The sequence below is a fragment of the Sorex araneus genome, chromosome 1 (genome assembly GCF_027595985.1).
Source record: "Sorex araneus isolate mSorAra2 chromosome 1, mSorAra2.pri, whole genome shotgun sequence".
Taxonomy (NCBI): Eukaryota; Metazoa; Chordata; class Mammalia; order Eulipotyphla; family Soricidae; genus Sorex; species Sorex araneus.
The window spans coordinates 300,414,495-300,425,036 of record NC_073302.1 but is presented as its reverse complement, the minus strand read 5'-3'; positions in this window follow the sequence as shown (position 1 = coordinate 300,425,036).

Sequence of the window (10,542 nt, the reverse complement as noted above, 5' to 3'; positions counted from 1 at the left end):
GATGGACCCAAGTGATGTCTGGTCAGACCTAAAGGCAGGCCCTGCCTGAAGCAGTGAAGGGCAAGTCGTGGCTGTACCTGATGTTGGGGTGAGGCACTTGCCTGGAATGTTCCTGACATGACTGGACAGTAACAGAGCCTGGGAAGCAGGGCACAGGATAAGGACAAGGATATGCCTTGAGGGCCTCTGGCATTCAGTAGCAGCGGAGAAGCAAGAGTCCTGAGGAGAACTGGAAGGCACTGGCTCATATCAGGGAGAAGTCGGGAAACAAATCTGAAGAGTAAAGAAGGGTTTGGCAGGCTGAGAATAGTCAAGAGAGCAAGTAGTTTGCTGACACATTCTGGGCAGTAAGGAAAATGGTGGGGAATGGGGGGGGGTCTGGGAAGAGTCAGGGCAACAGAGGGTATGAAGTCAAAGTCAGGAAAGATCAGCTGTGGGCTATCCAAAATTGAAGCAAAATCTGAAAAATGAAGTTGGCAACGAATTTGAAACATCTGAAAATAATAAAGCTGAGGAACTCAGATAGCACTAAAGTGGTAGGTAATAAGGATGTTAGGTGACAGCTTAACCAACTAACAAGCACTGGTTTAAGCACCCAGCCCTGCTCAGTGCCACTTACCTCCCATTTCATCAGTTTGCTTAAACCAGAGAAAAATGGAAGAGAGTCACGTGCAGTGGAGATCAGAGACTTGGTCAGAAGTCCCCAAAACAAATCCAAACAGGCAGTCTCTTATAGCGCACCTCCTAATATTCTGGTAACCCAAATGAGGGTTGGTTTTTATTACCAAAAAGCAAAATAGGGGGCCAGAAAGATAGTATGGTGAGTAGGGCACTTGCCTTGTACATGACCAACCTGAATTCAATCCCAGACACCCCATATAGTACCCTGAGCACCTCCAGGAGTGATTCCTGAATGCACAACCAGGAGTAATCCATGAGCACTGTTGGGTGTGGCCCCAAAACAAAACCAACCAAAAAAAAAAAAAAACAGCGAAATAGTACAGCTGAAAAAGTGCTTGTGATATATAAAGGGGGAAACATTGGCCTATGCTTGATGACCCATAGTTGATTTAATTTCAGAAACGTAAAAATAAATAAAAGTCTCAGAAATAATACCCAAGTCATTAACTGTGATTGTTCTGGTTTGGAAGGTATGGTAGAGGGTAGATTTTTTTTTCTTTTTAGCTTCCTAATACATTTAAATTTTTTCCAAATTATGAGGCAGGACAGATAGCACAAGGTTTAAGGTGTTTGCCTTGCACACGGCCAACCTCAGCATGATCCCCAGCACCACATATGGTCCCCCAAGCACAGCCAGATGTGTATCCTGAGCAGACAGCCAGCTCTGAGCATTGCTGGGTTTAGCCCAAAACCCAAAACAATAAAAAAGAAATAATAAATCTTTTCTTGGTTATTTTTCACAAACTCAGTTTAGCTGGTAACCTGGTAACCTGGCCAGCAAGTTGGACATTCCATGCGCTTTTTTTGTAGGAAAAGGAGACTTTTGTATTTCCTTAATATTTTGTTCTCCGATGCAGCCAGTCTTCTTGGGAGCAATTTGGATTTTACAGTCTTTCTTTTCAGATTTTTGGGCTCCCTACCCCCCTCAGTTTTGACATAAGCTGCTCCTGCTCCTGCGGGTTCCTTTATCTTCGACATAAATAAGCACGTATGCGAGTCTTACTGGTCAGTGTCCCGTCTACTTTTCCCCGTTTCTGTCGAGCCATATTGGCCAACAGCATGACCCAGTCATTCAGCTGTGCAGTGTCTAAAACAGCATCGCCAGGGCCCCCTGCAGTGGTCTTTGAGGTCGGTCCCATTTGTCTGACAGAGTCCTCCAGCTTCCTCCATGTCATCACTAGGGGCTGGGTTTTGGGTTTCCTTTCCATGAGCACGGAGTCACCCATGTTTTATGTGTGGATGTATGTGAGTACCATGCACAGTGTGCTATAGCATGAGCTTGGTGTGGTTTCATCTTTACCCGTCCATCCACCCACGCGTGGGTCTTCAGTTATTTCCTTCTGTTGGCCACTGTGACCCATGCTCCAGTGGGCTCTAGAGTGAGTATCTCTGAGAAACTCCCCTCATTCCTTCACTCGTGACCCAGAGGCGGGACTGTAGGCTTGCAGGATAGTTCTACTTTTAATTTGTCAGGAAACTGTTTTCCATAGTGGCTGCACCAATCACACTGTCCAACCAACTGATCCATCCCTCTGCCCCATCCCTTGCCAACATTTGGCTTCTCTTGTCCTTTTGGTCATGTCATTCAGACAGTGCTCATTGAGGGATGAACTTCACTTCCTGGGTAATATTGGGCACCTTTGCATATACTTGTTGACCATTTTTTTTCTTGGAAAATAATGTGAATTTAGGTCCTTTCTTGTGGTGGTGGGGCTCAAACCTAGGGCAGAGCAAGTGGCAGCCTGCTGGGCCACATCGCCAGCCCGTCTAGCTCATGTTCATCACCAGCCCTTTTAAGGAACTGCAGCACTGCCAGCCACCGCTATGGTTCATTTGCAGTGGCAGGAAGGGCGGATTCTTCAGGGCTTTGATCCATTTCCTGCATAGTGAAAGACATTTTAAACAACTGGGGCAAACCACAGCCATTGACATGGGGATTTTGATCAATCAAAATGCCAGTCTTTTTTTGTTGTCATCTGGGGGGCTTGAACACCTGTCTTGGTGTTCAGGGGTCACTCCTGGTGCTGCCGGAGATGGAACCAGGCCACTCACATGCAAGCCTGCCTTCAGCCCTTTGACTCAGACACCTGGATCTGGGTCACCAGTTGCACCTGCACTTACCTGCATCCATCCATCCCTCACAATGCTACCACGACTGCGGCTTCTGCGTCCACCACTGGAGGCAAACCCTGAGTGGTGAGATTCATCACCAGGACAGCCTCATGTCCATATATATATACACATATATATACATATATATAATTATACATATATGTTCATATGGGCTGGAGCAATAGCACAGCAGTAGGGTGTTCGCCTGTCACTCGGCCGACCCGTGTTCGATTCCTCCGCCCCTCTTGGAGAGCCTGGCAAGCTACTGAGAGTATCGCGCCCACATGGCAGAGCCTGGCAAGCTACCCGTGGCGTATTTGATTTGCCAAAAACAGTAACAAATAAGTCACAATCAAGAGATGTTACTGGTGCCTGCTCGAACAAATCGATGAGCAACGGGATAACAGTGACATGACAGTGACATGTCCATATATTATATGTATAATATATATAACACTTATGATAACTTTATCACAATCAACTTTTTTTTCTTTATGGGTCACACCTGGCACTGTACAGGGGTTACTCTTGGCTCTGCACTCAGGAATTACTCCTGGCAGTGCTCAGGGGACCAAATGGGATGCTGGGAATCAAACCCGAGTCGGCCATGTACAAGGCAAATGCCCTACCCACTGTGCTATCGCTCCAGCTCCCAAAATCAACTTTTATTGATCTATTTTTTTAATTTTTAAATTTTATTTTATAAGGTTGTTCACTATCATTTATTACATTCAATATTCTAACACCAAACCCACCACCATTACACCTTCCCATCATCATCATTATTTTGAATTTTTCCACCACCACCTAAGCCTGCCACAAAGGCAGATCCTAAATAATTTATTTTGTATTGCTTGTTAAGAGTAAGCTGCTAAAAATGATCCAAAAAGGTTTCCTTAGGGGAAAGTGCATGAGATTGTTGTATCTTACTTTGGAGCTGTTAAGCCCTTGTATAAGAGATTACTGCATTGTCAGAGGTTGAGCGTGTGTGCGTGTGTGTGTGTGTGTGTGTGTGTGTGTGTGTGTGTGTGTATTTGTATCTCGAGATCAGTTGCCTTCTACTTTATGCCCCATCAAATGTGGTGTGCTACTCTTGGCACTTCAATGACATAGAGTATAAGATGTCACTCCAGGAATTCTAACCAAAATTTTAAATAGGGTGATACAGCTGGAGTTAAATGCATCTCTGTAGCTTGTTGCTCTCTCCTGAGATTTATTTGTGAGTCTCTGGATCATGGCCATTAATGAGCTTATATGGCATCCAGAGGCAGTTCATGGGAGTGATCAGCAGGCCCCGGAAGAACAGGGAGATGGGGGGAGGTAGGCCATTCCCAACTCTATGAGAGTCCAGAGATTTCGGTCACAAAACCTGCATACCTGAGTTTTTTTCAGCAGGTTCATTCTCAAGCGTGAGGCTCATTCCAAGCCTGTGGAGATTGGCTGTCAGTATGGCAGCAATTGGGTTCTGAAGGTTTTCGGCTGCTAGGGCTCTGCTGGGGCCCTCCCCCCACCTTCCAGGGTGCCCAAATGAATTCAGCCTGGCGCAGGGTGTGGAGGCATCTCTGTGGCTTGTTGCTCTCTTCCAAGATTTGTGAGTGTCCTGATATCCTTTTATTTACTTACTTTGTGTGACGGAGGAGACTCCTAAGCAGTGCTTGGTGATTCTTCTCCAAACAGGCTAACTGTGCTGCTGCTCGGCCCCCATGTCTGGGGCCCACCAGACCCTCACCTGCTGATGCTCAGGGGGCCCAGGTGGTGCTGGGGGTCCAAGCAGGACTGGACACAGACAAAGCACAAGCCTTGCCCCTTTGCATCCCCCGGCCCAAGGCACCTCTTAAAAAATATGCCTGCTTCCCTCCCGCCTGCCTCCCAGCTGCTTTCCTAAAGACAGCCAGTCCCCATGCACGACAGAGTGGGATCAGAGGACGAGCTGCCTTTGGAAACCTGAGTCACCTTTTGGGACCAATGCAGCTGGTGGCAATGTCAGTCAGTGGCTTCTGGAGACCAGCCTCTTTATTTCCACGTGGCCCATCTTTCCACAAGTGTATTTGCTGTCTCTGTTGGGCCCACTGGTTTTTGCCTGACCCTTGCCCATCTGGGGGCCACGTTTTCAAAGTTACCCGCAGCCCCATGTACAGCCCGGCCCCATCAGCAGCTGCAGACGGTCAGAGATGTTGCAATACTGTGTTGGCCACTGCCAGGGCTCGGGTGGATGTGCAGAGGGTGCGGAGCAGCCTGGGGGCTGTGCTGTGGGGCCCACCATGCCTCTGAGTGCTGTGTGACCCTGAATTTCCTGCCTGCGCTGCTCCCCGGGAGCAGGGACATGGCTGTCCCCACTCTCCATATGTGAAGCTACTAGCAATATGTAGGGTCAATGTTTCCTAAAGTTGGGGGTCACTGCATAAATGCCCCTCGTCCCCCTCAGGTGAGTAGTAGGCATCTTGGGTGCCAGTGCAAGGCACTTTCTGTCTGCTAAAGAAGCTTCAGGAAGGCTCGCCTTTCCAGCCGTGCTCTCGCCTGCTTGTCTCTGTGGATCTTTGCTTCCTCCACTCTGAAGAAGTCTGTTCTGTCTTGAATGTGTACTTCCTCTCTCTCTCTCCCCTCTTAGTTACTTTCTAAGTAACTTTCCATTTAAAAAAAAAACTATCTTGGGAAGGAAAAAGAAGCTTCAAGAAGGCAGATTTCTGGGGATAGGGCACTGAGTCATTTTTTTTTCCTTAAAGGGGTTGGGGGGGCTATAGGTCCAATAAGCTCAGGGGCCTCGAGGGAGGCTGGAAGTTCGAGGAGTGAAGCCAGGACTGCCTGAGCTCCCGGTACAAGTGAAGATTGACATGAGTAACGGACTAGGCCGCATCAGGTGGGGCTGCATTCCTGGAGGTGGGGGCCTTGCCTTCAAGGGGACAAGGAGGAGCCAGCCAGCAGGGGTTCCGGCTGCTTTTTAAAGCTGAGTGGAGGGACAGGGAGCTGGCTCAGGGGAGGCCCCTGCTCTATCTCCTTGAGCAATGCCAGAGTCTTGAGCAATGCCAGCAGCATCCCCAGAGCACTGAGACGGGAGTTAACCAAAAAAAAAAAAAAAAAACGTCTGCCAGCTCTGGAGAAGGTGGCTTCTGACCTTGGCTGTGTCTGGGCCTGGCAGGAAGTTAGGAATGAGAGCCAGAGGCAGATCAGGCATGTGAGGAGTGGGTTGGCATGTGGAAAGAGCAGGTGGGGAGGTGCTTCCACATGCTGCCCTTGACCAGATGCCTTTCCCTCCTCTGGAATCCCGCAGGTCCCACTGGGCAGGGAGGTGAGGGTGCTCAGGCCAGCATGAGAAAGCGCCGTCTGGCACTCACGTGGAGGATTGCTTTGTGAGATCCCCAAACCACCACAAACAAAGCCCGCGTTTGACATCAGCCTGGTATGGGGACTGCCCAGAGGAATGGCCGCTCTCAGGATACAGCTGGAAGTGAATACATATCTGTGTTTTCTCTCCTCTGCTGCATTTCCGGGTCCAGGGCAAGGCGGCAGCTCCCCAAGTTCCTTTTCTTGAGAGATGGGGGGGGTGCTGAAAGACACGAGAGTATCATGGAATAGCATAGGAGGCCCTTCCTGTGCTGGCCACTGCTTCTCTGGAGAGAGACCACATGGGCACTGGCCCCACCCTGCAATCGGCTCCCCTGTACCCTGCCACGGGGCGGCGACTCTCCTTCTCAATGCTGCGGAGACTGGGAGTGCTCCCTGGCCTCGAGGGATACCCACCAGGGGTTGATCTGAGTATGTCCCCCATCTATAGCTCCCCCATCTATCATCAGGTGCTCTGCACCCTGAAACCCCTTCGAGGGTGATCCAGCTGCTGAGACCGGAAGCGTGGACTCTGCTCGCAGAGGCCTGTCCACTAGGTCCAGGCGCCTGGACCCCCACTTGGAAGGAAGATGCAGGAAACCAAGGCCCCATGGGGATGCTCCCTGCTTGGGACCCCACGTGTCTGGTCGTCCTGTTTCAGGGTGGAGGAAGGAACACAGATACACTGACTCAGGGGAGAGGGCAGAGGGCGTGCTCTGCCGCCTCGCATGGGAGAGCCTGGACCGAGGCCATAGTGTGCCCTAAGATAATAGGAAGTTCGATCCTTGTCCTTGCCTCAGAGCCGTAATATCCCCCTGCGAGATGAAGACTGGCCAGCAGGGGTGAGGTTTGGAGAAGAGAGCTGGAGGGGCGCATTGGGCCCCTCTCCTAGAGAGGAAGCACCAGGTGCTCATCACCCACAGGGTGGAAATTCATCTGCAGTTCTGGGTCCCCAGTGGTCTGGGAAGGAACTGGAGAGTGGAGGATCCAGGAAGGAAGGGGCCACACTCTGCGCTGGGGACCCAAGAAGGGAGGGGCCACACTGCGCTGGGGACCCAAGAAGGGAGGGGCCACACTCTGCTCGGGGGACCCAGGAAGGGAGGGGCCCCCACTGCACTGAACGGTGCTCCTTAGTGGGAAGTCCTCCCCCCCAGCACCCAGGCAGCTAGGGTGAGCCAGGTGCAGGTGGGACGGGAGAGGGGAGGGAATGGAGAGAGGGGGGAGTGGAGAGAGCCCCGCAGCTGTCCCTCTCCCTAGAGACGTGGATGCACAGGGCAGATCCTTGTCCGTCCCCCTCACTCCTCTGTCCTTCTCCCTGGCACCCCCAGTATCTCGCTGCCCCTCAGAGGAAAGGCTGATGTGGCAAAGCAGCAAGCAGGGAGAAAGGGGTGATGCCCCTGTGGGCTTCCTTCTCAGGAGCATCCCCATAGAGTGCACTTGGGCACTCAGTGCCCACCTGCCCAAAGTGGAAGGGTCCGCTGGTGGAGGCAACAGCTCCTTTGTCAACTGTGCTCCCAAAACGCTTTGGGACGTGGGCTGGGGCATGGGGCTAGGATGTTGGAGCTCGCACATACATGAACCTGAGTTTGCTGGGCGCCTGCATTTCCTCCAGCAGCTCCTCCCTTCCCTTTAGCTCCTTCCCTTCTCTTGCCAGTTTCTCCCCCTTTCTCTAGCTCCTCCCCTTCGTCTAGCTCCTCCTCCTCCGTCAAGTCCCTCCCCTTTCCTCAAGCTCCTCCCTTTAGCCCCTCCCCTTCTCCAGCTCCCCCCTCTTTTTCTAACCCCGCCTCCTTTTCCTCCAGTTCCTCCCCCTCCCTCTAACCCCGGCCCCTCTTTCTTCAGCTCTTCCTCCTCCCTCCAGTCCCTCTCTTGCCCCAACCTGTACCCTTTAACAATCTCTGGGACTAGAGCTGAGGCACCCATACAAAATGCCCTAGGTACTCGCAATTTCGTATGTCGTTGTGAGGTGATCTACCCCAGGGCCTCATTCCAGAATCTCCACCTAAGGTATCAGGCAGAAGTTAGGTCCAAATCCTATGCTCGGGACTTTCTCCTGCCCCACATTTGATTACTGTTTTCTGTGGCTGCTTCTCATTTAACTGCTTTGGGATAACTCCATCCCCCAAGCCCAACCCTGGGTTGCCAGCCCGTACCCAGGACTTTCCCTATCTGTGTAGGGGGGGCTCCTTTCCCCAGTAAGGGGGTGAGGGGCTGTCAGAGGTTACTTGCTTTCCAACAGGAGGTTCCCTCTGGTGCTGGAACTTTCCACTTGCTGACTTGCCCTCCCAGGAATAAAGGACACAGAACAACGCACACGTGTTAGTAAAATGAACTGTTTATACTTTCTCCGTTGAGTCAATACATTATAATGTATTAAAATGGAAAGGTACAAAATTGAAATAAATACTTTTTGATTCATGTATAAATTTCTTTTTTTTTTTGTCAAGATAACTTTTATCGTCAGTACATGTCACAAGAAAACATGGGAAATGACGCGGAAGCTGTCGTTTTGCTCACGGCACATACACAGAGGGAAGGAACACAACTTTGGGCTTGTTCAGCATGAGACCTTGGTACAATTTGGGTTCCCCCAAACCAGGTGAAGGACAGAAAAATAGAAATGCTCAAAATGGACTTAAAAAAATAAACAGGCTTTACAAAAAAACCTTCTTTGTGGTTGACACAGCCACTTGTCGAAATGGTCTGCACTTACAGTGTTACATTCATGGCGTCCACAGGAGGCAGCCCTGGCCTGCAAAGAACTCAGTGGAGAGAGAGAGGCCGCAGCAGGAGGGGTGGAATGCTCAGGAGAAGGTGGTGCAGACGAGTAGGGTGGGCTGGCGGTCTCCGGGGGCTGGGCTGAGGCAGGTGCATGGGGAGTCCGGATCTGAAGTCAGGCGGCCCTGGGCAGGGAGGGGAGGTTGGCCTCTTCTGGCAGGCGTCAGCCTGTAGATGTTGCTTTCTACCAGCCCAGAGGCCCGCCCAGCCCTTTGGAGGGGGCTAGACCTCTTTTCAGGCACAGCAGCGTGGGGTGAGAGAGGTGGACAGTGCCCCCCACCCGAGGGACTTCCTTCTTCTGACTACTGGTAGATGGTTCTTAAGGCAATAGGGACTTTAGCAAACTAGAATTAAGGGCAGCTAAACTCAGCCAGATGGAAGGGAAATGAAAGGCGGCACCCTCTCTCCCCGGCTACCGGCCGCCAGGCACAGGGGTCTCAGGCCCAAACTTGGAACTCCAGTAAGCCCGTGGAGGCCAGGGCTGGCCTCTGAACTCCTTTCTCTCCAGACCGTCTGACCTGAGGGTCTCTCTGAGGCCAGCCAGGGGCTACCTAGTTTTGGGGGTTCATACAGCAGGGTTGTGGGGGGGAGTTTGGGGAGGAAGACTTTTGGCCCAGCCCCACAACCTTGGCCACCTCCTCAGGGTCCTGAGAGTCAGGCTGCTGCTTACAGGCCCAGAGGCCCCAGGCTCAGCAGGACATAATGGCCCTTTCTGGAATGTTCCCCCAGGTCAGGTACATGGCAGCTACAAAGGCCACAGGAATATAAGGTCCTCAGACGGTTTGTAGGGTCTGGTGGGAGATGCTTGAGAACACTGGGTGTGCTTGGGGATGCTGGAACAAAACCCGGGGGGTCCAGTCCCTCCTCCTTGTCCTGGGGTATCAGGGGTCCAGCCCAGTGGTCTGCCCCTTTGGGCTGCCGAGGCCCTGGAAGGGTTCCAGCAGCGGCTGAGATCGGGAGAGACAGCCTCTTGGGGGACAGTGGGACAGGAGAGGCCCTGGGCCTGGGTCAGGAGCCCTGGGCAACCCCCACCCTGAGCCAGGAAGTTAGAGGACCGAAGGCAGGAGCCATGCGACGCCACAAGCTGGCCAGCCTCACCCTGCTCTCAAAGCAGCTGTTGGGGTCCTGAATATAAAGAGACAATGTTTCATGGGGGGAGGGGGGTCCCCAGGATCAGAACAAATCCATCCTGGAGTGCTAGTTTGTGAATGAGTCACACACAGACCAAGTCCTGTGGAGCAGCTCAAGCACGACCCCTCGATTTACAAGATCCTCCGGGTTGGGGCAGGGGCATCTGCAGAGCAAGAACCAGAATTCTGCAGGAAGGGGAGCTAGAAAGCAGTCACGGCCCAGCCTCAACCCTGCTCCTCAGCGCCCTCTCCAGGCGGGGCTGCAGATCATGTGGCTACAGCAGAATCCCTCTGTGGGGGGTCAAGGGGCTCTGGGAAGGCTTTGGTGTGGGGGGCCCATGTCACTGGAAGCTGTGTGTGATATTGGGGGTGACCCAGGAGCTCAGTGCTCTTGGAGGGAGAGTGAGAGGGTGCAGAGGGCATGCGCCCCGCGGGGGGTGGGGAGAGGGTGCAGAGGGCGTGGGCCCCTGGGGGGAGAGTGAGAAGGTACAGAGGGCGTTTGCCCAACGTGTGGGGTGGGGAG